The sequence below is a fragment of the Myotis yumanensis genome, unplaced genomic scaffold (genome assembly GCF_028538775.1).
Source record: "Myotis yumanensis isolate MYYU_CA2020_CCGP unplaced genomic scaffold, mMyoYum1.0.hap1 SCAF_17, whole genome shotgun sequence".
Classification (NCBI taxonomy): Eukaryota; Metazoa; Chordata; class Mammalia; order Chiroptera; family Vespertilionidae; genus Myotis; species Myotis yumanensis.
This window is the reverse complement of record NW_027223768.1, coordinates 1,715,589-1,742,942: the sequence shown is the minus strand read 5'-3', so window position 1 is coordinate 1,742,942 and position 27,354 is coordinate 1,715,589. Positions and strand designations below refer to the sequence as shown.

Here is a 27,354-nt window from a genome sequence, read left to right as displayed (position 1 = left end):
CACCCCGAGAGCAGAGGCGATTCATCTCTGTCATAAGCCGCCAACCCATGAAGGATGGCAATTTAATTTCCTGAGATTTGCTAATCTGAAAGTTTAATTAAGAGGAAACCAAGACACTGAGATCGTTTTCTATCAAATATATAGAATAGCAATACTCACCACCAGTGATTTATGTTGCCAGAGTGACTGTAAAAATTATATTTATAAAAGAAACCAAGTGTAACCACTTCAGCAATTCTAGGCAGGCACACTCTAAGAGGTAAAATTAAAATTAGGGGAAATGAGACCATTTATAATGGGTCGTTATGACTCTAAGTAACGATGATTATTGGTTCTGCTTAATAAAACTGTCATCTAACATGAAATAGATATTAAGTAAATTATATTACATTATCATTCAATCATGCTATAAAATTCAATGCAAAGGGGTTTTTTTGTGTGTGTGTGTTTTTAAAAATAAACCCAAAAGAAAACAGGCCCAATATTAACCTTTTCTATCCATTTCAAATAATAAACCTGTGGGAAGAAAAAAAAAATGGTGTCCTGTAAACGCTGCTTTTCACTAGAGCCAGTGACCAACATATATTGTCTACATGTTTTTTTAATGATCTAGCTTTGATATGATACTTCATGAGGCCAGAATCAGATTTTCTGGAATGTTTCTCCTGTTATTCAGCTTTTGCTCATTCCTGCCCAAACTTGTCTTTCCCACCATCTCCACGGCCCCCTTTGCCGACTAACTCACAGAGCCAAATCTGGTTTACCTACCTGTGGCTCCATTTCTAAACCGGACTGCACTCAGGGAGTGTTTCACACATGCTGTGAACATGCCGATCCCCAGATCCCCTCCCAGACCTACCGAGCCATCAGCTCCGTGATAAGTCCGGTGGGTCTGCATGTTCGTGTTTTGCAGAGGTTCCCGAACACCTCTGGCTTGAACTATTGACAATCGGTAAAGACAGCCTGCTAATGCCCAGGTCTACTATGGCTGCCTTTAACACTGAGTTGATTTCTAGTTAACTCATTATTGAAAACTGTATTGAGAATATACGATTGGCCAGGCTGTTTACTAGGTAGTAGGCTTACCGAGATAATGAGGCTTCCCTCTCTTGCGTCTCATAGACTAACCCTAGGATTCTCCTCTCTGGAATTACTATTTTGATATGACGGCATTATTTTGTCATGATTTCACATAGAATCCTGAGTTCCCTGCTCCCACGAGTACAAACCAAAAAGGGGTTTCAATAAAATAAAACAACGTGGTCATTGAAATAAAACAATGCTAGAAAGTCTATAAAGAGACTAGACATCGGTGAAGAGAAAATAGGTGAGTAGGAAGATGGAAGCATGCACAATGCAGCACAGAAGGAGAGAGAGAGGAAAACAGTTAAGAGCATTTAAGAGGCAGGGAGGAGAGAAAACCAAGCCGCTCTAATGTCTGTCTAATAAGAATCCCAGTGAGAAATCCTAGTGTTCGACGGGAAGACAAAAGATCTGGAACGAAAGCTGTAAACATGTCTTGACCTGTGGAGTTTGCAGTGGGACTGCATTGCAGAGCATCAGGGGCGAAGAGAAAATCTGTGAGTCAAGTCCCGATGAGGGAGAAACGAGTGGCTTATTTACAAAGGGACGGTGAGACCGCGCCGACCCTCCAGCCTTGGAAGAGGCACAGGCGAGAGGAGCAATCACTTCACACCGCTAAGGAAGCAACATTTAAGAGACAGGGTGTCATGAAAAAGCTCAAAGACATACAGGGACCCAGCATTTCCTACTTTCACCTGATAGAAACACTAAAGGACATACCTTAGTCATAAGCTTTTTATTTTCTTCAGGAAGAAACAGTGTGTTACCAAGTCAGTAAAGTGTGTTGTTAAATCAAACTCAGTTTTGGGTAGAAATGGTAATAGTATTCCAAACGCTATTTTTTTTTACCGTTTAAATAAAAACTAGAACCAAGTTATGAGTAACGCACATCTTTCTTGACAAGAGGTTTATAAAAGCAGATTGTCAACAGGCAATTTTATAGCTTAAATTACATTGAGGAGGTAGCAAGAGGCACTTGAATGAACATTAAACGTGTCCTCGAAATGCGTGTGTTTACCTTCACGGCATCAAGCTGATAGCACTTTAAACTCTACTGATCTGAAAACAGATTTTATTTTTACTAGCTTCCCCAAATGATTGTTTTGTTTTATGCAACAATTTTGTTAGACAGTTTGAACATGTAAAATATGTCAAACATGTAATTGTTGAGTGATTAGCTCCTCACAAAGAATGAAGGCCCTTGTCTTAAAAACGAGTTCACTCATCAGAGGGCATCTGGATTTTCAAGTAATAGACATTAGCTCCTATTATGGAAGTACTGCCCGAGAGAAGTGTGGCCATCTGTGACAGAAAAAGAGTGCCTTGTGTATTACATAATTTAGGAGATTTCTTATGGAGTTGGATTGGTATGCTGTAGATCAACAACTCTCGTTTATATTGCAGCTATACTTTTTAAAAAATCATACATTATTTCAACATTTTCAGTGCTTGGTAGTGCAGATTTTCCCCCGAGTTAAAACAACAACAAATTTTGAGTAAAAGTTCTTGTTGAAGTCAAAGAGATAATTATTTTTTCTAAGAGATATTTGGCCCTGTTTGTAAGAGGATTTCAAAGGAAATAAATAAGAACTGTCACACTTAATGAGAAATTCAAAGTATGATTCCAGTTTAGTATTTAATCAAAAAATTCTTGGCTTTACTGACATCAATATATTGTCAACGTCCCCTTGAAGTTATCAAACATTTGGTCTGTTCACTCAACTGGGAAAAAAATAGTTACTCAATTTACTGAAAAAACAATTGAGTCATTTTGGTGTGAATAATGCTCTTTGCATCATTTTGTGTGAAAATAAATTGCTGGCTAATGGAAGTTCTCTCTTTTCTGCTAATTGTTACAGAAACACAACTTTTAGTCTTATTTTCTACATTTTTCCCTCACTACTTTTCTATGCAATTAGGGAAATAATGCCCTTACTCCACAGTTAATGGGTGCATTCTTCTCTCAGACTCCCCAAACTTTTGTGCCCAATAAGCAACTCCGGTTTTGCCCCATGACTTCCTTTCGAAACACGAAGACAGAGGTGTCTCTTTTACCTCTCACGTCTCAGCATTTGAGGGTTATATTTTACTGTACAAATTACAAGGTTAGAAATACACTAAAAGAGAAACTACTATGAACAAGTACAAACATTCGACACCTAAAATGTTCAAAAACAGAAACAAACAAACAAAAATATATCTCCTCTTAATAGGGCCACTTAAAACAGGAGAAAACAGGACAATATAGATATTGGCACCACATGGAATCCTTCTTAGTAAATTGAACACATTAAGTGTTCTTATAGATCTAAGGTAATCCATGATATAGGAAAGAATATAAAGAAGGAACGAATATAAGGACAGAAAGAAAAAGAATTGTAGGAAATTTTAATGTGTTAATATAGTTTGGGGTGAAAGTAAGAAGCTGAATGGAAAAAGAATTATTGAGAGATGTTAGAAGGAAGAGGACATGAAGAAATAGTTAAGAAAACGAAACAGGTAAACCCCGTGGTGATGAAAAGGCATGGCTCAGTTTTACTGATTGATTGATTGGTTGTCTCAATTCATGAAACCTGGGCATTCCAGGTATTTAACAACTAATGATTGGTCCAGATCTTTAAAAGCCCTTGTCTTCATATTTGAAATAGTGTTGGTTACATGTTACTAACAACTTGTCAAATCTTGTGCTTGGGCAGCCTGCCTTCTAATGGGAACCTGAGATTAGCCTCCGCCATATCCACATGGTGAAAGATACTGTCATTAACTGCTTGATGCTTCATCCACCTGTTCAACAGGAAGTTAACAGTGTAACTTGCCTGAAAATAGTTTAAATGCATTAATAAAAAAGACTCTGCCCTGGCTGGTGTGGCTCAGTGGATAGAGCGCCGGCCTGCGGACTGAAGGGTCCCAGCTTCGATTCCAGTCAAGGGCACATGCGGGGTTGCAGGCTCAATCCCCAGTGGGGGGTGCAGGAGGCAGCTGATCCATGATTCTCTCCCATCATTGATGTTTCTATCGCTCTCTCCCTCTCCCTTCCCCTCTGAAATCAATAAAAATATATTAAAAAATAAAAAAGGACTCTGCATGTATTTAAAAATTGTACCTGCTACATAGTGCTTGCCACATTCCACGTCCTTGATATGTTCTACTATTCATTTTTACATCGGGAGAACAAGAGACAAGAGACAAGAGGCTAAGTTAGAAACACCAGGGATTTAAATGAGGCAGCTTTTATTATAACGTGCACCCTTAATCTTTATTAAAAAGACAGATATCTGTGTATTGTAGGTGACTTAGGGATGTGGTCCCTTATGGAAAGAGCGATTTGAAAATGTGGGACGTATTTAGGTCAATGTCAACCCATTAATTCTATATCTGACAGGCTCGCAGCTGGTTTGTTAAATAACAGGTTAGATTTTATCTGGGGCTGTATCTGAGATTATAAACTGAGATGGGAGAAATTTCGTCAGACACGTTCTTCTATAGCTACTTTGTCCCATGGACACTGACCATTTATTGTTGGTTTGTAATCATATTGAGAATGAATTGAGATTTTAGATTAAGCAAACAATAAATTTTGTTTAAACAGTTAAAGAATTTGGGGAATCCAGACCAGAAGGTCATGTTTACAGCCCAATGTTTTCATCTCCGAGCCTTTTGTCCACCTGAAGCCGTGTGTAATAGTCGTATTGTACTACGCATTGTACTAACTGTGTGGTGTACTGCTCACCTCTATAGCTTTCTGCTTCTGATTTGGTGCTTCTGAAGCATGTGTTTTTCTTGTCACATGTAACATCCTCTGTCAAGGGCAACAAGGAAGAACTGAGCTGTACTCGGACCCGCAGGTTGCTCCCTGCAGAACCTAGGGAGCCATTCGCGTTGCAGACTCTACAGACTTAGTGTTTATTATAATATTTTTTGGCAGATGGCAGTATAGGGCCCCATTCCAATAAAATTAGTTTATTGTGACAAATTGCCTACAGATGGACACAAAGTGTCTTGAGAAACGGCGCCTTTCCCAAATCACACGGCGACGCCATGAGTTCGTGACTAGAGTCCCTGCTAAGAAGTATTCCCAAATACATGTCAGATCTGCATTTAAAAAGAGAACAAGAAGTAATAATGGGACTATAACAGACTCAGAAGTGATTATGTCATTTATCCCCCTTTTCTCTTTAAAGCTCAGTAAAGGATTCAAAACATGATTTTCCTTATCTGTGGGATCTAATGAACAAAGTGAATTGACCAACAAAGTAAGACCTGAAGCAGGGAGGCTGGGAGATTGACATATGTCGATGTGGGGTTGGGGGGATGAGAAAAGATAAGCCAAAGAACTTATATACTTATAAGCAGAGCCCATGGGCACGGGCAATAGGGTGTTGAAGACCTGGGGGGAGGGCCAGGTAGGGGATGGGAGGGAGAGAGTACAGGGCGGGAAATGGGAAACATCAACAAAAAAATATATATTAAATATATATATCAAACCTGTAATGAGCTTGAAGGTCTTCCCCAGGTCCCAGCAACTCCAAGGATAATCAATACTGTTAGTGATCACATAAGGTCTATAAACTCTAGAATTTTACTTAGCCTGATATGGAATCCTTCTGTGTGAATTAAAATTGCTATTATAAACTACCAACACATAATCGAATATGAATGCTTGTCAAATGAACAGACAACTGTGTGAAGAGAATAAAAGGCTGGGGCATAAATTATGATGCTTTCTTTCCGGTCTTGCAACATATTCTTTTTGAGGAGGTTAATCTCAGATAATGTCATGTAGATGTTAAAAGTCTAATTTTCTGTTACAAAGAGTTCTTTTCTCTATGTATATTTTCTATTAGCTGGAGGTCTATGAACGATTGACGTCTGATGCTAGAGGCAGTGAGAGGATGCATTTTGGGTAAATTTGATTGTTGGGGTAAATATACTACATGAAAATGAATCTTAAACTAAATTCAAAATTCAGATTTCCCCAGCCCACACTCTGTCGCTCAAAAGTTTTTTTTAACATTGGTCATACTTCAAATTGCCTGGGAAACGTTTAAAAATACCGTATACTGAATCCCACCCGGGCAATTAACTCAGAATCCCCGGAGCTGGAACACTCATGTTCCTCACAATCTTCTCGGAGATTCCAGTGTGCATCCGGGCGGAAGGACACTCTGGCCTGCTTATTAGCTTGGATCTGAAGAGGAGTCCATCGAGAACCTGGGGTGTCAGAATTTCAGGAGGAAGAGATGGGGCAGGGGGAGGGAGGACGCGACGTCGTTCATTTGCGATTCACAATGAGAACATGTACATTGAGATCCTAGAAACAAGTGCTGATAGGGTAGTGGTCGGCAAACTGCAGCTCGTGAGCCACATGCGGCTCTTTGGCCTCTTGAGTGTGGCCACGAAGTTTCAATCGCACTGTAGGTGCGCGCCCGCACGTGGTATTTTGTGGAAGAGCCACACTCAAGGGGCTGCAGTTTGCCGACCACTGGTCTAGGGCAGGGGTGGGGAACCTTTTTTTCCTGCCAAGGGCCATTTGGATATTTATAACATTAGTTGCGGGGCCATACAAAATGATCAGCTTAAAAATTAGCCTGCTCTATTTGGCCAAATATTTCATTACCTCACCCGTAACACCTTGGCAGGGCCAGACCAAATGATTTCCCAGGCCTCACAGGGCCCGCAGGCCGGACATCCCTCACCCTTAGTCTAGGGGGACACAAAGATAAATAACACAAAGCCCTATTTCTCAAGGAACTTAGAGACAAGAGGGAAGAAAAGACGGGGAATGTATCTTAAAAGATACAGAATAAAAAAATATAATTGGACACTCATAACTTATATAATGTTACTAACCAATGTTACTCCAATCAATAAAATAAAATTTTAAAAAGGCCAGACAAATATATTTGACCCAATAGGGATTTTTCTAACTGCTCAATAGGCTTTTTCCACGTCTACACGGTGGGGAAACACTGCCGAGGAGATGAAAACTAATTCTACACATTTTCCTCCAGTTTCTTCATTTTTAAATAATTTTACTTCTTGTTTGATAATTTTAAGATCTTTTTAATTACTTTTTTTCAAGGACTGCAGTTTTGAAATTGGATGAGAGCTGTCGTTTCTCTCTCTCCTTGGTTTAAACATTTCCAGGGTGTCTTGGCCACCTTTAAGTCTAGGCTGTGCGCTTGGAGATGCCTCCCGGATGGCTGCCCTCGCTTCCCACGTGGTCTATGTACACGCCGCCCGAGCGGGGGGGGGGGGGGGGGGGGGGGGGGTTCCGGCAATCCACGCTCACAGCACTGCTCTCCAGGGCAAGGCAGGGACCTCTTTAGAGCTGTAGACCATTTTTCGGTTTGCCTTTCTCTCTCTCTCTCTCTCTCTCTCTCTCTCAATCTCTCTCTCTTTTTTTTTTTTTTGGTGTAAAGTGAACAATTAAATCATTAATTTAAATCGTATGATGTAAAGAATGTCAGAATAAAAAAATAAGACAATACTATACAAAGTTACTAGTACCTTGAGACTTCAAATTGCTGTCATAGTTGAATGCTGAAATACCAAAAACCTGCAAGGAAATGACTAAATTGCACGACTAAGAATATCACTGTGCTTATGTCTTAAAATAACGGCATTCCCATCAGGTGGGCTTGTCTAAGTGAGGCACGTACAGAAGTGCATGTTTACAGAAGGCTCTGTAGTGGTTGGTGATTCGATTATGATGACCTTATTGTACAGAAATAAAGTTGCTTAGGTGCTCAAGGGCCTCTTAGAGGGAGCAATTCTCTTGCCTGAGTTTCTTGTTCTTTACATGAGACTGAGGTGCCAGATGGCCGCAGGAAAGCATACCAATATTTTCATAATTGCGTGTTTATCCTTTGAATTGTTTAGGAGACTTTTAAAAAATTATCACTTAATATAAAATAGGGCGTTTTACTTGGACAGAATTATTTGTTAAATCATTTTGCATTTGTTAACATTTGCATTTTAAGATATGTGACAGTAAACGATGTATATGCAGAAGCAATTCTATTTCAGGAGTCCCAGTTTTAATAATTACATATCATGCTTTAGGTGGGGAAAACCTCCAAAATATTAAAATTGCCTACTGTAACTTCATGTTCAGGGTTTTAAATTTAGTTTATTGTTTCCTAATTTCATTGATTTTCTGACATTTATCTATTTGTCTATCTACTGGAACACCCACACACTCATCTACTATATATACATCTGGCTCGACACGGCTGCCTGAGTTTGTCCTACCTGGGTAACCTAGTTTTCCCTTCCCACCTTTCCATCTCTCATCTGTTCAAGATGCTGTACAATCCAACCCGTTCTCTACATCTCCCCCCTCACCAGAATGAAATCCTCTCCTTCTCTCCAACACCTGCAGTCTTTCATATTGCTGTCATCAACTTCCCATGTATGTACGTCTATTTCGCCGTTCTCAGAACGTCACGCTGCATAAATACTTCTGATTTAACTTGTGGTTACTGCCCATGAATTATTGAGAACAGAGTGCATCCTGAGTAAATCTTTGTCAGTCGCCATCTACTTGTCTTTTGCAAAAGCTAGCAAATAAAACATAATCGAGCAAAAAAAACTCCACAAATCTCCACTGCCATACCGTACATTCTACACAGGAGAGCCATGACATGCTTATAAGGAAATGTTGAGTGTAAACTCCTTATTCTCCCATATGACATGTATGTGTTATTATGTGTATCTATATCTATCTATCTATCTATATATATCTGTATATATTTTAACAGTAAAATATAATAACAATTCTGATGAGCTTGTTACATCTTTTTAAACTTCATTCTCCAATATTATCTCCTGCCTGACTATAGCTTGGGAAGGTGAATGACAGCATTATAGTCCCTGTTTGTTTAGGAGGAAACTGGTATTTAGAGGATTATAATTTGACTTAAAGACTTAGTCATTATTCCTTCATTAGCTGAGGTGGGGGGAGGGGAGGGGAGGGATCCCACAATTAGAATCTCAGAGTCTTCCAAACCAGGACCTCTCAAAATATCTGTAGCGAAAGACCAGTTTCCCGCCCACTCCCCATCTGTCACCCGCCATTATCTTTAAATAATATAAGATAAATGAACTGCCAGAAAAATGGACAAAAATATATGCAAGAAACAAATCCAAATGTTAATTATTAGATGGGGCCGCCATGGAAGGACTTGCACAAACAGCTCAAGAGTTGCTGAAATGGTTCTCCTCCATGGGCTTGCCGGTTTGAAGGGTAACAAGCATCAAAAGGACCAGCTCCAGTCCCTGGACCCCACGTTGAGGATGGGCTGCGTCAAGCATGACGTATCCCTTCTGAGATCCTCCTGCTCATGCAGACATCCGCCGCCTAAGTGGCCGTGTCTACCCTCAGGTGATCTCCTGCCACCATTTACACCTGATGGCGCTGGAACCTAAGGGTAGGCTGGCCCGCCATCTATGGCCAGACTTGAAATGATGAGCTGGGCCCATCAGGGTCTTTGTGTGTGTGTTTGTTTTTGGTCCCTGGAATTAGATCTACAAAGTGAAGAAAGGGTTTTCTAAGACCTCCCGAGGTTCTGTTCATGCTTCCATTCTGAGCGAGCTGCAACTCTGGGTGAGCTGTAAACGTTGGGCTGGGCAGGGACGAAAGTGGAAGATGGATCATTAAAGGTCCCACCGCTGCTTGGGCTGCGGCATAAAAAACTGCATAACTCTAGAATTACCTTCCGAGTCCCATATCCCTTAGCCCCAGGCTTGAAACTGCCTTCTCTTTGAATGTCTAAGATATAGATCCCATTATTTCTTGCAGTGTGTAAATATACTCTAGCTGGCATAAATGGGTCTCTGAATTATTCAAGAAACTTAGCTTATCTGAGATAGAGCTGAAGGCTTTCCCCATTATACCAAATAAGCTTGTGTCAGAAACAATTGATGCCATAGTTGAAAGACGTTAGCACCCTCAACGCCAGTTGGGCTCTTGGTCTGTGATGAGATGGGAAGTCGAATTAGGTGGGTCTGGTGGGACTGCTTGCTACCAAACACCTCTCTCTTACGACCTAGTATCTACTCTTCTACTTCTTTGAAAATGGTTGATTACATTCTCCAGTTAAGTCTAGTCTGATTCTGCTTAAGGAGGGAATCCCTTGAAGTGATAGCAAATTGCCTCACCTAGCAAAGCCTGCATACCTCACCTGCCCTCAGTCTGCCTACCCGTTTGCAGAGCTCCATGGTCTGACGGACCACACCTGTGCTTGCAGTTTGTACTAAACCAGACCCGTAGCATGTGCTAGTGGCTTCCGGAACCACCCCAGAAATCCAAGGTGGGGGTGTGAGATGAAGGGCACAGTGATCCTTAAAACACGTTTTATTGCCCTGACACTTGTGGGTTGTTTTATAAATCAAGTGTCCAAGATTATGTTCAACCCCTCAGCTCTACTAAAATAGCATCCTTGCTTTGTAGTAAAGATGTATCTTTTAGTGTAAACATTTCCTTGATGATTCCCCAGTACATTCTAAATGTTAAGATGACAGACTCTGGAATTAGGTCTACTCAGTGAAGAAAGGATTTTCTACCATCTCCCAAGGTTCTGTGCACGCTTACATTGGGAGCTGCATTCAGTGGCCATGTCAGAGGCTGACGACACGGGGGCTTAGATTACAGTGAGCCCCAGGGACTCTCACTGAGCCCGGAGGACACAGAACTAAGAGATGTGCCTCTGAGTCACAGGGGGGAAGGGCTGTTGGATGGATCTGTGCAGTGGTTTATGTTGTTGTATCGGGTGACGGGTAGCCCCAGTTCTCAGGAGGGTCCCAATAGCCTGCTTTCTAAAGCTGGAGATTAGGGCAACCACGGTGACCAGCACAGCGATGCTCCGGCAGAAATGACAGGTCAGGCCTGGCAAAATGTGGGGGTTAGGCTCTGTGCCTGGGGACCCATCTGTCTGATATAAGTATAATAAGGCAATTAATGTACTTATTTATATTGCTCGTGACAAACCACATATTCCCCCAAAACGGTCAATATAAACCTTCTCCACGGTTCTCTAGAAATGAGAGTTCCTATAAAAATATAAAGCAAGGTTCAATAATGAAACGGCTGCTTACATACATAAGGCTTTGAGGAGTGATAGTAGTCTACTATTTTTGAAAAAACCAAAACTATTAAATACAACATCTTGACAAAAGAGTGATGATAGGAAGGGCCTGTAAAATCGACGTTTACATTGCTAGTTCACGTGGGGAGCACGCCGTGTGTTTATTCATTAGGATGGATTTCATAACCTAAACATAAAATGAGGCCCAGAACGATGGTGAGAACGTGGAGAGGAAGAAATGCCAGAGCGTGTGCCTTGCCTTTTCCCTGGATGTTGTGTTCGCAGCCCCGTCGTTATTAGAGCTTTCGTTCGCACTCGGTGACGAATCCCCACTCCTCTGTACATTTCTTTATTACGTACATACTTCGCCTTCTCACCACTTCTGCTCTACAATCTGTTGAAACCAGGGTATGTTTGGGTTTACGCTTCATCCGTGATCCTTGTTTTCACAGAGCAAGTAAATGATCGTAAACGTTTAAAAGTCATTTTACTGGTCGACAATAATCTAGCCCAGAATGATGAGCGGTATGAGATTTAGGACCGTCCGAAGTTTTATGCGAAAGAAGGAACCCCTCGCCCATATTTGCTCCCAATAAAATAAAGTGAATGCTCTCAGTGACCATGTTGCATACGTGAAGCTCACACCTTATGGCAGCACCAGCATCTGAAGAGAAACGACATGCACGTTCCTGGAGAGGAAGAAGGCGAGTTCTTTCCCGGCCCGGGAACGCCAGTCTGAGTGTCATGGCCCGGCTGCTCCCTCTGTCGGCTCCGGGTGAAACTTCACAAGGACCGCCATTGGAAGAGCGAAGGGAGCCCTTTGACCTCGGAAAGAGCAAGGTATTATGTTGCATAGATTTATTTTCTTTACACAGAAGCTGTATTCATGCCATCGTCAGTACGTCCCAGTTGTTAGGAGACTATGGGTGAAAATCAATGATTTTTCTCCCCAGAATTTCCTTCTAGTCGCTGACATTATTACAGCCCCAGAGCGTCTCCTCTTGGTCATTGGAAACGTGGCTTTCTATAGCGTGACAGCAACGTTCCATCTTCCTGTGTGGTATTCGATTTACAAATTATGTTTGCGGTTACTTATAATTAACCATGTAAAATCGCATTCACTCGTGGCTCTATTCCTGACTCAGAGTTCGTTGCTGTTCTCACTGGCGGCTGTATTCCATTGGAACCTCAGTCTTCTCAATTAGCTCTGTTTTCTTTTTCTTTTTTTGTTAATCCTCACCCGAGGATATTTTTCCATTGATTTTCAGACAGCATGAAAGAGAGAGAGAAACATCGATGTGTTTCGTGAGAGAAAAACGTCGATTGGTTGCCTCCTGCACGTGCCCCGACCAGGGCCCAGGCCAGGGAGGAGCCTGCAACCGAGGTATGTGCCCTTGACCAGAATCAAACCCGGGACCCTTGGGTCCACAGGCTGATGCCCTATCCACTGAGCCAAACAAGCTAGAGAAGCTGTGTTTACTATCTATTTATTTTCATTTGCTTTGTTACACTTGAAGATGCATTAGCACGCCCCCCCCTCCCCTCAAGTTCCCTTATTCACCATTCTGTGCAACTCTTCAAAACTCTAGGATGTGCTGCATAATAAAAATAATAATTTCAACAGAAAATCAAGACGGCGCCGAGTGTTGCCATGGAGCCACAGGAATAGCCCATCAAACAGGTAAGATTTTGTTTCACTTTTCAATGTGAGAACTGTCATTTTAAGTTAACTCCTTTGCAGTCTACAGTCTATCTTTATACGGAAAGAAAAGATACACTGGGGCTCATTTTGTAAAAGAGAAGAGTTAACTTAAAGTGTTTTTGTTTTGTTCCTTTTCTATAGAAGTACATATACGTGAAAAATGCTGCTGGGCATCCACTCCCTTCAATTCAGCTGTTTAATAAAATTATGGAAATTCTACTGAGTTTGAAAACTCTCCTTTGCTCTGGCTTGTACTAACATGCACTGGGCCCTCCTCACAGGTACGCTTCCAAAATTTCCCTCTTACTAATCAGAAATAAATTCATACCAATGTGCAAAATGGCTTTATTTTTTTTAAAGCTCAGGACATAAGATTCTTTAGGAAAACAGATTTTTCTCATTTGTCATTCTTTCCACCTATGGTAACGGTATTTTAAGCGTCTTATTTATTTTAGCAAAGGGTGAAAATACTTAGTATGAAATCTGTTAGGTGCAGAAAGTACCCAAGTACAATTTTCTCTCATGTTGTGGAAAATGCTGTCACTTACAAAAGTTCTATTTTCCCAATCAGACATCAAGTGATGGTCTCATCAGCATAAAATAATGTTGGATTTCACGTGTTCTCCAGGCATCACCCTTACTCCCATCTCAGATCCTCGGTATTTATTTCTCCCATAATTCCTCTTTGTCTTGTGTAATTGACCAGCCACGCATACAATACGAGGTAAGTACTATCATTATCCCCGTTTGCAGATGAGAATCCTCTGGTGCGGAGTAGTTATATAATTCTTAAAATGTGAACCCACCTTGTTTTAGTAATTAGACTTCTACCCATCTATCTACTTGTTCAAACAAGGAATGCCAAGGAATGCCAGCGTGTGGAAGAACTAAAGAGCAGAAGTGTGAAAAGGGGTGCTATAAGGTAAGGAAAAAAAAAACTGGATGAAAAGGGGGGAAAAAGCAGCAAACAATAGGCAACAGCAATAAATGTGTTGGGGCCACTATACAGATTTAAGGTGACAGGCGGCAATGGAATATGGATAGGAAGCAGCATGAGCAAAAAATTGCAGAAGATCCAGGTAAACACGGAGAGGGAAGACTCTAGTAATGGGAAGAATAAAGGTGTTCTTGGCCTCTAACATGAGGTAGTTGCAGAATTCCAAGAGAGTACCTTCTGTATTAGTTTCCAAAGCAAAATAAAGAAGCATCTATGGCCCTAACCAGTTTTGCTCAGTGGACAGAGCATCAGCCTGTGGACCTAAGGGTCCCGGGTTCCATATGCCTGGGTTGCAGGCTCGATTCCCAGTGGGGGGCGTCCCATCAATGATTCTCTCTCATCATTGATGTTTCTATCTCTACCTCCCTCTTCCTTCCTCTTTGAAATAAAAATATGTTTTTAAAAAAGAAGCATCTATGGTTTCTGGGATTAAAGATATCACTGATGGTGATTATGGTGATCTGTCAGGTGACTAGTTTATGATGGCAGAAGGCATTATTAACTTAACAGATGGACTGTGTAGACAGCCAGAAGCTCAACTCCTGGCTCTCTGACTTCCTGTTATGCGTGTGATCTTGGCAGTGGCGAGCCTCAGACACCGCCCACTGGCTCACGGTAGCTGATAAAGCGCATCTCTTCCCAACACCCCCTTCCCTGACATCACACTGGGTGTTTGACATCAGCCAAGTTGTGATTATTTACACACACACACACACACACACACACACACACATTGGTAAACACTCTAACTTCAGGTTTAATTTCCCCTTTGTCAGTCAGCTTACCAGCCCACCACTAGACCTTGGGCAAGTTCCCTAACCTTTCTGAGCTTTAGTTGTTGTTTTTTCATCTGAAAAAAAAAAAAGAGAGAGAGAGAGAGAGAGAGAGAGAGAGAGACGACAGGTCCTCGAAGGATTCTGAAGACCTTTTCAATGGATGATGGATTTCACCTGTAGCCAGCACCTAGTAATCCTCAATGATGGCTGCACTCTAGGCGTTTAATCCAGTTTATTCCACAGAACATGGAACCAGTTTGCTTTCCTAACGTGCTAGGAGCATCTCAACTAGTCCGTCAACATTCCCAGAAGAGGAAGGTTTGCAAAAACAAAGTGACTGGCATTACAGATGAAATGGTGTCTCCTGCATGTTATCATTTTTTTTTGTAAAGAAGATAAATGATTATTAATACTTATCTGGTAAATTTCTTTTACATGATTAGCTTACAAAACCCATTTCCTCCAGTGACTCATATAGAAGCTCAAGGGGTTTTAACCACCACCCCTTCAATTAGGGTAAATCCAGGGCTTCAGATCGTCAACACTTCTCAGTAAGTTAACGCAAGGACGGACACTAGTGACACATCCCATCGTTTGGAAGGCTTGGACAGAAAACTGGCTACCAGAGTCCACTCTGTCTATCAAGATGGCAGGAGTCTATATTCCCTGAAACTTCAAGGGTAGGCACTGCAGGAAACGGGAATTTAGGGAAAGACTGCACAGTCTAGAGATACCTCGGCTTAGTTGCCTGGTGAACAACTCTCTCTGCTCGGTCGTCTTTAACTCGGGCTGTTTATTCTTAATATCCTGGTTTCATATCTCTGCCCCTGGAATAGAATTCTTTATGCTATTTTACTGGTAGAGTGAGGTCTACACACAGGTGCCGCTACTGCTGCCACAGTGAAGGACCATTTCACTGTTAGACAGCTTGTATGTGACTTTGCAGGAAGAAAAGAAACTGGTGAATTTGAATTGTAATGTCCTTTATTACTTCAAAGACGTGGTGGTGGCTAGTTTACGACGATGACTAGAATCATTCCTCCTGTCCCCCACGCACACACCTCTGCAACGGGGCCTTGCTGTCCTCTCCCCCTTCACTCGGGCTTGGCCAGGAGGCTTGCTTTGGCCAACAGGACACCAGCCAACATGACACAAGCACTTGCACACGAGGGCTGGCTGCCTTTGCTGCCCTGAGACCAGCACGGGAGGAAGCTTGAGCTGGTCCCCTGGAGACCACGTGGGGTGGAGATGAGCCATACCAGCCAGTCCCCCCGGACCAACCAGTCTTCCAAACACCAGGCACTCGAGAGAGGCCATTCCAGATGATTCAGCCTCTGCTGAACTGTTTGCTAACTGGATAACCAACTTAACTTCCCACAAAATCATAAGCACAAATAGAAGAGTTGTTTTAGCCAACAGTCAGCTGATCTGCAGCCTATGGGCCAAAGCCAGAGCACCACACGCTTTTGAAAATAAAGTTTTATTCGAATGCACCATGCTCACGTGCTTACTTATTGTCTAGAGCTACAAGGGCAGAGCTGAGGAGGTGCAACAGAGACCCCATGGCCTGTAAAAACCTAAACTATTGACTACTTCCCCTTTACAGAAAAGCCTGCTGATCTGTGTTATGGCACTAGGTTTGGGAGTGGTTGATTCAGTAGCAACAGAACAATGGTACAAACTCATTTCCAACAAAGAAATATGCCTCATTTCTTATTAAACGCATAAAGCCCTGTGCTCATGAAAAAAACACACACACGTTTCCTTTCAGGGTCAATAATCTCTTTTATGGCGAAAGCAACGCCATTTTGTGTTTCTCAAGGAGAGTTATGAAGGCCGCTAGTTGTACGCCAGTATCTGTTCTTCCTTTTTCCCCAAGAATGCAATTGGAGCTGGGCATGCAGCCACCCAGTCAGGTCACACCCAGGCGCCCCATTCTCAGTTCTGGGGGACCACAGGGCGAGGTTTTCACTGCTGGGCTCTGAAGGGGGTGGTGTCTGCATTTCTGGGGCTGTCTCCACGCTCTCATTCCCCTTCGCACTACCTGACACCTACGGCAGCCTGAGTTACACGCAGACAGGCAGAACGGCCTAGAGAACGGAAGAGCACACAGCGAAAGGAAGCTTCGTCGCCTACAAACCACGTGGAGCCGAGCCCACCCTCACTGTGGGCCATTCATCTTAGACTTTTCCCCGGAGAGAGACCCCAGCTCGGATATTCCTTAAGCCACTGAATGGTCATTGGATGTCTCTCGTGCAGCAGGCTGCTCTCATCCCAACCAACACGATCCTTGTATGCGATCTGCGTTGCCCCTAAAATGACTCAGCGGGTAGAACATTGGATCTTGGGTCAGGAACTCTAGGGAACTTGGGTAAAACTTTGCCCCGATCTTCTGAACTGGCCAGAGGCGAGGCACTACAGTAACTGATTTCGTTTCCCTCGATAAAATATGCAACTTCAGGTAGGCTAAGCAGGGATTTTGAAAATGACCTTCCTAATGGCTCCTTCTACCGAGCAAACAGTGCCCCAATAACTGGGATTGCCCTAGGCATGTGTCACCTCAGTCCCAAGAAATGCTTACCTACCAACACAGTGCCTTAGGTAATCTAACGGGGAGAAAGCAAGGCGAGTTTTTGGCATGTGGGCTGCGTGGGATAGTTTCTCCTTGGAAAGACTCTATACCCCCCTTTGTGAGGCAACGAGAAGAAAACTGAATACACACTGAATGACAGCAGCCAATAGGTCTCAAACTGCGGTGTGTGTGAAGGGAACTCACTAGACGTGCAAATGTGAGTTCTTGCTCCCCCCCCCCCCCCCCCCCCCCGCCACACACACATACCCTCCCAGGGGCTGTGTTTCAGCAGGACTAGGGTGCACAGCAGTCAGCTCCACATGTAAGTACAGACCCTGCATGGTTCTGAGAGGGAGTCGGATTCTTTGAGAATCCACATCCATAGAGGAAATTAAATTCAGAGATTAAGACTCACTCCCAGGAAGTACAGAAATCTGGAGAAAGAGCGTTAAGTCAAGGTTTCCAAAAGGCAGTCTTCTAGATTTTAAAATGCCCTTCTGTGAACAATCTTGTGAAAACCTAAGGAAGAATTACCAAATACGACAGCAAACATGGCATTGGCCCATTTTTGCCTGTAATGTTCCTACTGGGCGTTCGGGGTCCAGTTGAAAAGTAACCTGTTTGGAAGTTATATCAAGGGTCCCGGCCACGTGCCTTTACGATCCTCCACAGTTCCCGGATCAACACGAGTTAGGCCATCTAAAGGCACGTCTTCCCTGACGACTAAATGCTCTGAAAGGAAAGAAACCGTCTCTCTCTTGCTCACCAAAGCATCCCCGAGCTTATTAGGAGGCTAGGAACACGCCAAGTGCTTAACCAGGATTTATAGAATGAATCTCTGAATGGAAAAATAGCTGGTTGATCTTACATAGAAAATGGACATGAACAGTAATGAGAACGGGCGGAAATTGCCTAAAGGGTGTGCTTATGTCAAACAGATCACGACTCAAGCAATATAGACCCAACAGAGGGAGGTGTATTCAGAAGATAACGTTGGGTCATGGCCCTGGAGGATTAGAGATAAAAACCCCTTGTACAGAACAAGTGCCCTGCAAGGACGATCCATAACTTGGGGAAGGCAGTTGGAACCACTCTGATTTTCTGCTCTGTTATTCTTTATAATGACCGTGGTCATTCTTCTATGTTATTAACTATTCTTTTGGATACCACGGAGGATGGTGAAGCTGGTGCTTAGATTTCCCAGGTAGCAAATAAGTAACCATCTCCGAATTTGAGCAAATAAAAGCACAACTGAAACGTGGAATCTAAGAACAGCAAACTCCTAGAAACAGAGAGTAGCATGGTGGTCATCAGACCCTGGGTGGTGAGGAAAACGGGGGGACGTTGGTCAGGGGTACCAACCTTACGATATAAGTTGAATAAGTTCTAGTTGAATGGTGACTATGGGTAATAATACTGTATTGAGTACATGAAATTTGCGGAGAGAGTAGATCTTCAGTGTTCTCACTACAAAAACACAAACAGAAACCACCACCACCAAAACCCATAACAGTGACTATGTGAGGTGATGGATGTGCTAATTATCTTGATTGTGGAGATCATTTCACAATGTACCGTGTAAGCACAATCTGTCCTCCATATCCAAGGGTTTTTCATCCACAGATTTAATCAAGCACAGATACAAAATATTTGAAAAAAAATCCCAGAAAGTTCCAAAAGACAAAACTCACATTTGCCATGCACTCGCCCCACGGTGAATCCTCGAAAATAAAGGAATGTGCGGGCTCACCGCTGTAGCCTCTATACCAGCGGTTCTCAACCTGTGGGTCGCGACCCCTTTGGCGGTCGAACGACCCTTTCACAGGGGTCGCCTAAGACCACCCTGCAAATCAGATATTTACATGACGATTCATAACAGTAGCAACATTACAGTTATGAAGTAGCAACGAAAATAATTTTATGGTTGGGTCACAACATGAAGAACTGTATTTAAAGGGCCAGAAGGTTGAGAACCACTGCGAGTCTATCCAAATACAGGTTGGATGGCGATACAATGCCATTTTATTGACGGCACTTGAGCATCCTTGATGCTGGTACCCATGGGGGAGTGGGTCCTGGAACCTGTCCCCCAGACACGAAGGGACAACTGTATATCAAACCATCACACTGTATGCCTTACACAGATCCAGTTTCCACTCACCAATTATCCCTCAATAAGGCCGGGGGAAATGCTCAATGAACTTAAAACATAGTCCACCTCTCCAGGCTACATCCTGACAGAATTGTTCTAACTGGAAGTAAAACACGTTATTTGCCTGCTTTACACTTTAGGACTCTGTGTATTCCAAGCGCGAAGGGAAAACATAAAGGACACGCGTACCTTAGTGGAGCGATGGGAAGAGCTGGTGAACAGGACAGCAAGGCAGAGCCAAGGGCACTTCACCTGGGCTCCACCTGGGTCTCCTTAGTCAAATTAGGGGGCGGGACCAAACGACTGGCAAGGCTGCTATTAGCTCTCAAATGCTGATGAGCTCAGAGCCTTTAGAAAACATGGCATCTTCAGCAGAAAACACCACTGAGAACCTATTTTTTCTTTTTTAAATCAATATTCCTTTTATCTATAATGGAAACAAGTTAAAGATAATAGGCCTAATGGTCACAAATCCATTAAATATTTACTGGTTTCCCTCTTGATGACCATCTCAATTCAATCCACAGTCTACACAAAGCACCGATACTTTCAAAACTTAGACGCATGCACGAAGGTGTTTATAGCTTCTGGGAAGGGTTTGAGGTGACGGGGGATATGCAGTGGAACCTCATTTCTCACACTTAATTCGTTCCGGAAGGCTGTTCCAGAAGCAATGGATTCAAAAACCGAATCATGTTTTCCCCATTAGAAATACATAATGTAAATGGAATTAATGCATTCCAGACCCCCAAATGATTCCGTTTTAACCTTTCTTATTTACAGTACATCTCTAAGGTCTTGTTTAATGTAGAAACACTCCTTTCCTTAAATTATGGAACCACCCCCTACAAATTCCTCATCACTGCCTCCAAAACGCTATCACCTGCTAACTGCGTTGCATTTATCCAATCGACAGCTTTCCTGCTACTCAATTGCTTGAGGTGGTTGTTTTGTGAGCGCTTTGGCCCCTTTAGCAACATTAGCACTCTTAATGGTCTCTTTATCGTTTATGTTTTAAAATTGTGCCACTACTGGGTTTCGCCAGACAAAAGCACTCTCTCCTTTGTTTGTTGCCTGAGAAATGCTCTTCCTCACGCTGAGGCCGAGGTCTCAGTGTGAAAATATGTCAAGTCACCCATTTCTGTGAACAACTTGGTCAAGAACCGAACTGTTGGTGATGAGAGAAGTGCGAGAAACCAGGTCTGACTGTACTTTCCTGAGTGTTTTGATGCTTATCATTTGTTGGCGAGCCTAACACCCTGAGAACAATACTATCTGTACAGGCCAAGAGCTTACTTTGCTTTTATCATTTTCCCCGTGAGTGGCGAATTGTGTAATTTTTTAAAGGGTTCCCCCATCTATTTGTAAAATATTAGGGTCTAGGTTCCAACCACAAAAAGCAACTTCCCCAACCATGTGGTACGCTAATATTAAAAATAACATGAGCGAATTTCCCTTGAGGGGGAAAGAGGGAGATGTGCACAGACAAGGACATCTGTTTGTCCATAAATCATGGACCACTATTTTATCGTTCTGTATGTTTATCTTATTTCTTTCAAGTCTATGCCCCCACTAGCATGTTGGCTTTTCACGTGCAAAGTTATCATTTGTTTTTCTTCTTAGTGACACTGCCATCTTTTTTTTTTTGTCTTTCCCCCCGAATATTCACAGCATGGTTTTCCGTACTGGGTGTTGTACAGTCAATACTGATTGATTGATGAACCTCATCAAGGCTGCTGCCGACACCCCCGTCCCATCCTCAATGTGACACATACTGTCACTTGCCTACCTGACCAGCCTTCCACCCCGCGGCTTCCAGGGGCTGTGATGCAGGTGGGGCCAGACGCAAGAGGACATCTTCCGACCGAGAGAAGCCTTCCCATCCTGCCTCTGAACAGCCTCGCGAGTGCCCGGGAGCTGCTGCCCTCACCTTGTAGAGCCAGGGAGACAACAGACACCTGAGAAGGCAGAGAAGAGGGATTCTGCCCCGCCCGGCCTCTGGGAAACAATTCCCGATGAGCATTATCCTTACATTTTTAAATATATTTTTATTGATTTCAGAGAGGAAGGGAGAGGGAGAAATAGAAACATCAATGATGAGAGAATTATTGATTGGCTGCCTCCCGCCAGCACTCCCCGCTTCTCCCCCCCCCCCCCCCCCCCCCCCGCCATGGAACAACCCGGGCATGTACCCTGGCCAAGAATAGAACCATGACTTCCTGGTTTATAGGTCGATGCTCAACCACTGGGCCATGCTGGTTACGCTATCCTGATTTTTAAAATGCAGAAAATGTGGCCGAGGGGTAATAAGTGAATAAGCTCAAGGTCTCATTGGGATCAGCTGGTTATCATCATGCTGTCTCCCCATGCAGGTGTGCCTAGCAGACCGCACCCCTCCGGGCGTTCGTGAAGCTTACCGCTCACTATACCATAGCTCGGTGCATGGCTGCCCTACGGCTTACAGACCTGGGTGTTGGGGTACATGGCACTACAGAGAGAGCAGATGTCATCCAAGGAAGAATATTTAAATGACATCTAGCAATGCCCATATTCCTCTGCTCTGGGGTGGGGAACCTTTTTTCTGCCAAGGGCTGTTGGGATATTTATAACATCATTCTTGGGTCATACAACATTATCAACATAAAAATTAGCTCTATTTGGTCAGACATTTAAATAACTCACCCCTAATGCCTTGGCGGAGCCAGACCAAATAATTTCGTTGGCCTTGTACGGCCCAAGGGCCAGACATTCCCCAGCCCTACTTTACATTAAGAAAATTTTACGTGTTCACTGGTAGTTTCAAAGTTAGAGGCTTACCGCTGAACACAAATAGATAAAACACACCAAATTTCCCTGGACAGACTATATAGCCCTTTTATGGTTTTGTTTGTTTGTTTGTTTTTAAAATCGAAAAGCAGTGGAGCCTCTGAGGACATGGTAATTATACTGGAAGTAAAGGTTCGCCCCGAGGGTGCCAGAGGCAGTGAGAGCTGGAACGTCCGGCACTAACGTGCATCGGTGGGGACACGTGCGACACGCCGCGTGGCCATGGGGTCGGAGTGGTTCTTCTCTGTCTGTGGGCTGGGGGCTGCCGGCTTCCCAGACCCCTGGCCTTGGGAGTTAGGGAGAGTCCTTCCTGGGTGGGAGGACATAGAGCAGAGAGAGAGGAGGAGGTCTAACCATAGAGCTCTCAGGCATTTTAAAAATCTCCTTCTCTTTGTGGCTTTCCCCAGGACTGTTGGTCCACTGCACATACATGCCCACCCGACAGACTAGGGGATAGGCCTCCTGGGAGTACTTCTTGCCAGGCCCGTATCAATGTGCCAATAAAAAGGGAACGTTGGTGCAACATCTACCGGCAAGTGCTCCGAGTTATGAACAAGGAACCTTCACTTAATGTTTCCACGCGAGTCCTCCAAGCTCTACATGATATGCTCCTGTATTTAAATAAAAGACTGATCACTGTTTTCAGCAAATGGGAGAAAGGGCAGCTGTGATACAAAGAGCTCACGGACAAGGAGTAAACAACTCACCTCCCGAATCCCAGTGTCCTCCGCCTTGAATGTCGCCATCCTTCCCGGTGCGACTCTGAAGCTGAGGAAAATGAGAAGTACGTCAAGCACCTGGTACATGGAACGTGCTACAAAAAATACTGACTTCCTTCTCTGCTTCTGCTGACTCGTGTTTCCGACATCTTAAATTGATGTTGTCAAAACAGGTTTATATATTATTTACTTTATAGACAAGAGTTTTCTGTGGGCCAGGGTCTATATTTTTATCTTTGGAGCTTTGTTGCCATTTTTGTAGTCTTTATTGTTGAAGACTTTTACATCTGTCCACCTTTTTCCCCCACTGACCTCTCCCAGCCCGCCTCCGCCCCCAACCCCAGGCCTTCAGCACCCTATGTCTGTGTCCACGAGTTGTGCATCTGTGCATACAAGTTCATTCTTTCCATCCGCTCGCCCTCCCGGCCCTCCCTCTGAGGTTCTAGTCTGGTCGATGCTTCCAAGCCTCTGGGTCTGCCTGGTTCATCAGTTTATGTTGTTCATTAGATTCCACATATGAGTGAGATCATGTGATACCTGTCTTTCTCTGACTGGCTCATGAAAATTAAGGTCCCGATACTGTCAGGTGCTCTGCTAGCCACTGTGCCAGGTGATGGCATATGCTTAGAGTTATAATCTCCCTTCATGTCTGTGGTCACATTCTCTCTTTCACACATCATGCAAAGGCTTCTTTTTTTTTTTTATTGACTAGTGCTTTCTGCTGTTTCTCTTTTCACGACCTCTTTGAAGGCACAGCGTTTACATTTATTTGTCATCCAACTGTTTTTTCCTCACTTATAAATCATTCATCTACAATGTTATCTTGATTTATGCTTTCAGGCTCTTCGTATGCCCCTCTTACATAATTATTTCTAGCTTCCTCGCGTGAGTGATTCATTGGCTTATTTTCATGCTGCCTTGTTTAATGTAAAGTCGTTGAAGCATTTCATGGTCTTCGGAGGATGGTTTGGCCGCGTCCACCAGTGTCAAACATCTGTCATTACAGTGCTGGTCCCACCTTTCGTCCAAGTCAAGAGGCTTTTCCCTCTAAGAGTGGCCCAAGCTTCGGCCATCCCGCCTGCCCTCCCACCTCCGTTCTCCCTTCCATGATGGTGACGGATGGATCAGCAGAGCTCGCGGTCACCGAGCGGAGGACACCTGCTTCCTACTCCCTCTGGCCGCCAGGTGTTCCCAGGTACCTGAGTCCCACAAGGAGACTGAGAGAAAGTGATGGAGGGAGGGCGGGAGGCGGACCCTCACTCTGCAAAGGAAACTTATTCTTCTTCTTTTGGGAGCCTGCAATGGAGGCATGAGGGGGAGAGAGGGGCTGGGTGGGGTGGCTCACCTGGCCCCAGTGTGAAGGGACAGGGAGACGTGTGTGAAATAAGCAAGAAGGTGCTTGGGTCTGACTCCGAGGCGCTGCCCTACCTGCCCTGATAGTCTATGACAGGACGGCTTGTGAGAGAGAAACAAACTCCCATCTCACTTAACTGCCATTCTGAGGCCCTGCATCAGCAGCTGTAATTATAACTATGACAGTCAATCATTTTTAATTTCATTGCGTTGTTTTCAAACAATATAGAATGTTCAATTTCTGCCCAGACTTATGTTGACAGAATTTCAGTTGCCCAATAAATAATCGAGTTTTGTAAATATTTCCTGTATTGTTTTCCAAGCCATAAAACTATGTGTGTCTATATAATATATATATTATACAATCTGCCTAATTAATCACATTACCACTTTCCATCAAACACGACTTCTATGGTATATTAATAGGTCCATCTCAAAATAAAAACTTTAATGGTCTCTATATGTTCTGCTTCCTGTCTTTATTGGAATGGTCAATAAGAGACTCCGAACTGAATGGTCGGACTGAATTGTCGGAATCCTAGCTCCCTAATTCCCAGGCATGTGAACTTGGGCAGCCTAATTTATCTCCATTTCCTTAGTTTCCATGTGAGTAAACAGGGAAAATCTAGAGTCTACCTCCTTGAACACCAACTTAGAACAGTGCCTGGTGGAGAGTAAGCATTCTTTAAGCAGCTCGGCATTTTATATACATTGCATATAAAAGATTCTGAGAATGAATGAAGTAATGGAATCTGCTTAACATTGCTCATCCCAGCATTTCCCAAATTTGCTTGAGTGTGGGGTACTGTAGTCATGGTCTGGCCACTGGCCAGCTGGGAAAAACTGTTCTATGGAATATGGGCTTTGGAAATGGTGGGATGATTCAGATCCACTGCATTCCTGGGAATTCTTCACCTGAACATGGGGGAACTGAATGCAATGTTGGGAGGTCTGCAAGCCCCTGGGAGTTAATATGAATGTGTACACATTCCCGGGGGAAAGATACACAGAGGGGATCTTATTCTCTTATTTCTCCATATGTCTTTTTATGCTTCATTGAAACATCACAGACTAAAATTAGTATTAGTTACCTTCTACTTTTTAAAAAGCATATGTTTATTGATTTCAGAGAGGAAGGGAGAGGGAGAGAGAGAAAAACATAAATAATGAGAGCGAATCATTGATTGGCTGCCTTCTGTACGCCACACACTGGGGATCGAGCTAGCAACCCAGCATGTGCCCTGAACAGGAATCAAACTGTGACCTTCTGGTTCCTAGGTCGAGGCTCAACCACTGAGTCAGGGCACATATGGGAGGCAACCAAACCATGTTTCTCTCTTTCTCTCTGTCTCCTTTCCTCTTTCTCTAAAATCAATAAACATATCCTCTGGTAAGGATTAAAATACATATACTTATTGAGCACCTACCGTGTGCTGAGCATTCTGTAGTAGAGGATGAGTGCTTTCTTAGCAAAAGACACAAACAATCTCTTTTTAATTTTAAAGAGAATACTTTAGTGGGGAAATGCAATCAATAATTTTTCTCTCAACCTCAGAACAATTAAGTTGTCCCTGTTCTCAGATACCCAACTGGAATGTTTCCAACTCTCCTAACATCTCTATTGTATTATGAATAATGTTTCTAGCTCACTAATTTTGCTGCTAATCAAACACTAAAGAGATCCTTTAGACTTTCAATATTCTTTGAAAAAAAGCACTCTCAAAATATGCGCAAGGGAATTATAAGTTCATTAGTATACAGTTTTTCAAATCTTGGATTCATGGTTCATTATGTTACCTCAGAGATAAAAACACAAGTTAACATTTATATGACAGTAAAAAAAAATTAGAATTAACATCTGATTATGAGTTTTAATTTTTGAAATTAATCTACAGGCATTTCTAATTTAAATAATTCAAATCAAAAACTACCTTTAATATTTTATCACAAACAATACTTGAAATCAAAATTAGACCCATTTAGAGCAATGCTTTTTCTTTTCACTTTTTAATTTTTATTTTTTATCATACATCTAGTTTGTAAACGCTTTCATTTAAAATAAAAGCCACAGAATTAAACAAGAATAATGCTTTTGAAACACTAAGCCCTCTAAAATATTATATCATACAGTCTAATAAACTTGCAAAGTATTGCCTTTTCCTCCCCTTACCCAAATATTTAATTTGAAGCTGGCTTCCATTTCATAATTTGGAGTGTCCTCAGAAACCAGTTTATCAGCATCGCAGAGAAAAAAAATAATCAATGAAAGGATCCCAAATAATGAGCTTGCCAGGTAAATATTTAAAGGCATCACAATTACTTACAATGTCTTAACCACAAGGCAAATATCAGTCCTAACAGCTTATAATGAGTCACTCCAGAGCAGCCTGAGAACTTAAACCCTGCTCTTGAAATTCCACCCAGTCCATGTCTTTTGGGGGGAGAAAGTGTGTTAGCATCATTTTGACACTCAGGTGTCCGAAATGATGTCAGGTAGTCAGGATGAAGATACCAACAGAAACGAGGAAAACAAGACCCTCTGGACCTAGAACTTGTCACATACAGAGACTATAACATACACAGGCCCCAGAGACTACTGAGGTCACCTCTCAGTCCCAGAAAGTTGGCCGTTCACCAACCACTAGTTCCTTTTTTCTTTTCTTTTTTTTATCACTTGCAGATTCTGAACTTTGCCCTTGTCTATCTTTGGGTTTCTGCTGACTCATATATCTGGCTTTTATTTTAAGCTGTGACAGTTGAGTTAGGGGACTTCTTAATCAGGCAGGACTCACCCACTACACAACACAGATGGGGCCTCAGACACTCGATGCCTGTGGCAGACACTGGCCATTGTGACAAACAAAAGTACCTCAACACATTGCCAACCTCACCTACCGGGCGGTTTCTGTCCTTCCCACCCTCCGGGAAGAACTACACAGTGCAATAGGCAACGTCAGCCTCCTGCCTCGCTCCAGCTGGCCAATGGCTACCTGTCACAGTGTACAACAGGTGGGACTGTTTTGCAAATATCAGCTGCAATCTGTACCATGTTCATCTGACTGAATAAAAATAAAGAGACCACAGTC

The 27,354-nt window shown here is 43.0% G+C and overlaps 1 long non-coding RNA gene across 3 annotated transcripts; it reads left to right on the top strand.

Annotated features, from left to right (window-relative positions):
- The first annotated feature begins 11,589 nt into the window (after positions 1-11,589).
- On the top strand, positions 11,590-24,692 carry LOC138995991 (uncharacterized). 3 transcript variants are annotated; one of them, XR_011468713.1, is made up of 6 exons: positions 11,590-12,011; positions 12,796-12,852; positions 13,015-13,154; positions 13,445-13,597; positions 13,730-13,795; positions 22,604-24,692. It is a non-coding gene; the product is annotated as an uncharacterized lncRNA (long non-coding RNA). The 3 variants fall into 3 exon arrangements; XR_011468714.1 differs by lacking the exon at positions 11,590-12,011 and having other exon boundaries at positions 12,348-12,852; positions 22,604-23,088; positions 23,922-24,692; XR_011468712.1 differs by lacking the exon at positions 11,590-12,011 and having other exon boundaries at positions 12,348-12,852.
- Positions 24,693-27,354: the final 2,662 nt, after the last annotated feature.